Source organism: Thermobia domestica, chromosome 10 (assembly GCF_964235325.1).
Source record: "Thermobia domestica chromosome 10, izTheDome1.hap1.1, whole genome shotgun sequence".
Lineage (NCBI taxonomy): Eukaryota > Metazoa > Arthropoda > Insecta > Zygentoma > Lepismatidae > Thermobia > Thermobia domestica.
This window is the reverse complement of record NC_137463.1, coordinates 170,596,978-170,602,977: the sequence shown is the minus strand read 5'-3', so window position 1 is coordinate 170,602,977 and position 6,000 is coordinate 170,596,978.

The window sequence follows — 6,000 nt, the reverse complement described above, 5'->3', positions numbered from 1 at the left end:
TTCGAGATGATGCAATAAAGGTGGAAAATCAATCAGCTCGTAAAGTAACCGTGTCGGATGCGGTAAGGTGATGCGATGCGCTAGGCGTAGAGCATGACGTTCTAGGATTGCCAATTTCTGATAAAATTTTGGCGGGGCGGATGTCCAGGCAGTGTGTCCATATGTTAATGTGCTGCGCATAAAGGCCTTGTAAGTATTAAGTACTGTTAAAGCTTTTAGCCCCCAGGTTGTACCAACTAAGCGCTTGAGTAGGTTGAGCCGATTTTGTGCTTGGCGTACGATCTTGGTGAGATGTGGATTCCAGGTAAGTTTGGCGTCAAATATGACACCAAGATAAGTCAGAGTATTTGACGCCAGTACAGGTGTATTATCTACGTGAAGGTTTAATCGACTTGGATTCCTGTATATTCGTGAACGGCGTCTACGTGGCAGGAAAACAATAGCCTGAGTTTTCGTAGAATTAATTCTTAACCGCCATATATTGCACCAGTGAACGAATGCGTCAATTGCCGTTTGCATGGTTTTACTGATTGATTGCACTGTGCGGGCCGTCGTGAAGAAGGCGGTGTCGTCAGCAAACTGAAATATGCTTATGTTGTGTGGGACAACAAGGTCGGCAACATACAATAAGTATAATAGAGGAGACAGTGAGGAACCTTGAGGAACGCCGGATTGTAGGAAGATCGGATGAGAGAGTGTTCCGTTAATAGAGATATATGCCAGCCTCCCTAATAAGAAGGAATGTATGAACCTGATATATGATGATGGTAGGAGATAGTTATGGAGTTTGTAAAGTAAACCAGGGTGCCAGACTTTATCGAATGTTTTCTCTAGATCAAAGGCTACCAGACAAGAAGGAAAACCTGTGTTGTATTGATTATAAATAGCCGTGGATAGTCGTAATAGTTGATCCAGCGTACTGAAATGAGGTCGAAAACCGGCTTGGTGAATAGGAAGTAGGTTATGAGTTGCAAGGTGATCGTGCATGCGGCGGACTAGAATTCGTTCCAAAATTTTACAGAGGCAACTAGTGAGGTGAATAGGGCGATAAGACTGGACGTCAGACGGAGGTTTCTTAGGTTTCGGGAAGAGAAGAACTTTTGAGTATTTCCAGTCGATTGGAAAAAATCCAGTTCGGAGGATGAAAGTATATATGGCGCTGAGGAAAAGAAGAAAAGAAGGTGGAGCTTGCCTGATGAGTACATACGTAACAGAATCAAATCCTGGGGCAGTGTTGCGTTTACGGAATAATGTTTGGCGAATGTCGTCTGGTTGGATCGGAGTAGTAAGTTGATTATTGGGTTCCAAAGAGTGGTTGATAGATGGGCGCAGAAAAGCAGAAGAAGGATCTGTAAGTCGGTTTATTGACTTTTGTAGGCGTTGCGATGTATGCCAACCTGGGAGAGGTGTAAAAATATCTTGAAAAAATGAAGCAAACGTATTAGCTTTATCCCTATCAGTGATGACTGCCTGATTATTTTGAACAATGGGGTATGGTGTGCGAGAAACTGTCCCTGTGAGTTGATGAAATTTGCGCCAATATTTACTAGGGTGTGATTCACTTGCAAGTGTGTTACAAGTCTGAATCCAATGGCGTTTCTTATATGCAACAATATAGTTATGCGTAATCCTAAGGTATTGACGATGAAGCCGAAGCGCTTCAAGATTACCTGTAGCGAGATACTCGCGATGTGCTCTACGAGATCAATTCAACACTAGCCACATCGCCTTCAAAGCATATCAGAAATACCTCGTTACTGGCTGTAAGTATTTGCATTGTTTTTTATTGTTTGTATGAGCAAAGCTTTGCGAAACATATTTCGCATTTATGGCAAGTAACTTATAACATTCTATGTTTTCTGTAATCGATCACAATAATATTGTTGTAAACCTGTGAATCGTCCGACAACAGTACATAGGCAACTGTTCTGCCATCTTATGTTCATATATGTATGCTAAGACACAAGAATAACAAATAAAGAAAACAGATGGAAGCACAGCTATCTATGTAACTGTTGTCAGATGATTCACAGGTTTAAAACAATATTATTGTGACCGATTACAGAAAACATAGAATGTTATTCGTTACTTGGCATAAGTGCCAAAGATATTTCGCAAAGCTTTGCTCATATTAAACGATAAATACGAATGCAAATTCTCTCAGGTAGTAACTATTTATTTCTATATGCTCGGAAGGCGATATCTTGGTGCTGAACTACCAACTGCTACGTCTCACGACTGTTCTCACCAATCAATACAATAAAGCCTTTCCATCATGTTTAGTCCTCATGGACTTAGAAAAAAATTTTGATAAAGTATGGCACTATGGCTTGCTGCGAAAACTACAGTCACTCCGATTACCCACTTGCTACATTCGTCTTATTTACTCTTTTTTAAGTAATCGAATAGCGTATGTTTCAATAGGAAATGTCCTATCTAGACCTATTTTTCCGCACACAGGCGTACCTCAGGGATCTGCACTTAGTCCATTATTATATATCTTATATGCCTCGACCACCGCCTAATGTCTACATTTTCCAATATGCTGACGACACAGCATTTTTATCGCTTGGGAAAACTATATATCAGATCAGTAGAAGCCTACAACTGACACTCGATAATTTTCTCATCTGGTGCAGGAAGTGGAAATTAACTGTCAATTCAGAGAAAACGCAAGCTCTTGTATTTCTTCCACCTAAGCGTAGAACTAAAGTACGCCGAAATCCTGCTAATCTTACTATATCAGTTGACGGGCATTTTCTTCGACCAAGCGCCTCTGCTACGTATCTAGGTGTGGTATTCGATACCAAACACACCTGGAAACCTCACTTTCAAAAACTGGCGCAAAAAGCATCTACTCGATTAAATCTTCTACGCCGCCTTACGGGCACAACTTGGGGACTAAGTGCGGATGTCTTACTAAAGACATACAAAGTTTTTCTCCGACCGGGGTTAGTTTGTTTGATATGAAACCAGATATACTGGAATAAACAAAATAGATGATTAAAGAAATTTCCTAAACCTAATTAATCCCTTACCTTTAAAAAAAATGGTGCTGAATTAACACACAAATAACACGCTAAAGTGGTAGTTATTTTGTGTTGTTTCAACACCTCATTTTTTATGTTTTGTAGGTGGGTTTCATATGGATCATGTCCCGTTATAAAATGAATGAGTCCTGGGCCTGGGACAAGAAACTTTATTTGTTTTCTTATTTCTACCCTTGGTATAACATTTCTAAGTCTTTGTGACTTATCAGAGTGTGTCCATTCAATATTCCACATCTTTTTAATTCTTTCTTCAATCTCTTGGGCGCTTTCAAAAACATCTCCCAACAATGCTCTTACCTCTTCTTTATTATTCCTCTTCATTCAATAATTTGCCGCTCTCTGTACTGCTATTAAGTTCAAAGGTTTGGCATCTAGTAACAAACACAGGCCATTGTTGGAGATGGTGCTATATGCACCACTTAATCTCATCAGAAGGTTTCTTTGCGGTCTGATAAATATTTCTTTTATTCCTTTGTTTTGAAGTAGGCTGTGCATCCATATGCTAGATCCGTAAGTCATTGTAGCGCATAGCAGGGTTTCGTGATATAATTTTAATATTTTGTTAGGCAGTTTATATCTATTTTTACCTATGGTTATCAATTTGTTGGTCATCTTGTTTCCTCTCGTAACGGTTTCTTGTATGTGTTTACCATAGTTCAGGCTTTCATTAATTATTACTCGTAGGTATCTAAATTCTTTAACTCTGTCTATTTTATGATTGCCTAGTTTTTTGTGGGCCTCTATTCAATTTTCTACCGAAATATATATATATATATTTTTGACCGATAATTTTAGTTTATTTTCTTGACACCAATTGTTTAGCTCTGAGCTATTGCATTTGTTTTCATTTCTATTTCTCTTCTTGAATTGGATGATAGTATTATTGCAATATCATCTGCAAATGCTATTATTCTAGCTGTTAGATTGTTAGCATTTAATTTTTCCAGGCAGGGTTGTATCAAAATGTTCCACATTAAGGATCCTAGTGTTGAGCCCGGTAGGCAGCCATTTTCATTATGAATTTGCAACTGCTCTTGCTCCATTTTTTGTACTGAGATCCTTCTATTCCGAAAGTAGTGCTTAATTATATTTATGAGGTAGGTTGGCATTTCTAGATTGACTAGTTTATCGACCAATGATAGGACCCATATGTTATCAAAAGCTTCCTCTATGTCTACATAAAGTAACAGGACATATTTACTATCTGAATTTCTCATTAGTATTTGTTCCATGTACGCGCTTAGAGTGTCTTCTGTTGATCTGCCAGCTCCGAAGCCAAACTGTAGTGTATCTTCTTTCATATTCCTGTGTTTGTTAATCCTTCTTGCTGTGATTTTTTCATATATTTTACTTATGTTTTTAGCAAGCAAATTGAGCAAGATGAGCTTACATTCGTTGGGTCGCTGTCTTTTTTTCTTTTTAGCAGGATTATTAATTTTGACATTTTTCCATGAGTCAGGAAACTTACTTTTGTAGTAGTATGTTGCAAAGTCTTGTCAGGTACGGGGTCCATACTTCTCTATTTTTCTTCTAGACTCCATTTTGGATTTAATCCAATCTTGGTGATTTTCCTGCTTTTAGTTTCCTAATGATGTTTTCGATTTCTTCATCTGTTGCCATTTCTTCATTATTTACCTATCCTACTTGTGTCGGCTCTTCAAATTTATTTCTTATCCGTTTCTGATCTTCTGTTTCATTTTCCATTACGCATATCCTTCAGGATAAACTTTTGTGTTAAATTTTCAATGGTTTCTTTTCTAGTTATTGTATAAGATCCATCATTTCTTTTTAGCGTGTAAAATGTTAAGGGGTTTATTTTCTTCATTATTAATTCGTATGGAAATCCCCACTGATTAAGCTCTATGCTTTTAGCTAGGAATAATTCCCAGCTTTTTTCTTTGCTTCCATGATTTCTGTCTCATACTCTTCTTTGGCATTTCTATAAGCTAAGAGTCTTCTTCCTTTCAAGTTTGGAATTGGACTTTTTCTTTTTGCTGGCACAATTTTTCTCAATCTTTCCAATTTAGGTGACCAAAAACCACCATATTCTACTCTCTACGTGATTTTAGGGGTGGATGCCTCTATTGTCAATTTAGTAGCCTGTTCAATTTTTTGCACCAATTCGTCACTGCTTGTATGTATGTCCAATTGTAGTAGGGTAAGCTTCTTTTTAAAATTTTCTCAATTTATCTTTTTAATGTTTAGCCTTTCTTTGTTCTTACTGGGTGTGTTTAGTTCTATGTTGAATGTTAGATCTATTATTTCGTGATCGCTTGTTGTTTCTCGATCCCATGTATACCAATTTATACTGTTATCAGCTAAGTTTGGGGTACAGAGTATTATATCAATATAAGATTCTCCTCGGGAGCCCACAAACGTTGGTTTGTTTCCAGTATTTACGATTATTAATCCATTCTTGGCTACAAAGTTTTCCGTAATTTCTCCTCTAGTATATGTAAAGGGTGATCTGTAGAAAGCCTCTACGTTTATGTCGTATTGAGCCGGTGTTATTCTACGAGTACATCTGAAAATTTGTGTATTTATTTATACATATTTCTGAGGATTACCAGCATCTATGAAATTAAGCCCGTCACGCATAAGGGGTGACGTTCCTTGGCAAACAAATTTAAATAATACAGAAAAAGTTCAGAATAAATATGTAAGGTACTTGACATATAGGGAGATAAGTATATCCGAAAACATATAATATTCAATCTTTAAATTTAAACTTTAATACATTAAGTCTAGAACAGCGACGAATAATGCAAGATATGTTGTTTCTATATAAGTTATTTAATAGTAAAATCGACTGCGCCAACTTACTACAAAAATTTAAAATACGCACTCCTACAAATGTAACTCGTCTTGAAAATTTCAATTTCTTTTATTGCGACAGATTACACACGAATGCAAACAAGAGATCACCAGTATAGAGATTGAGTACAATCTA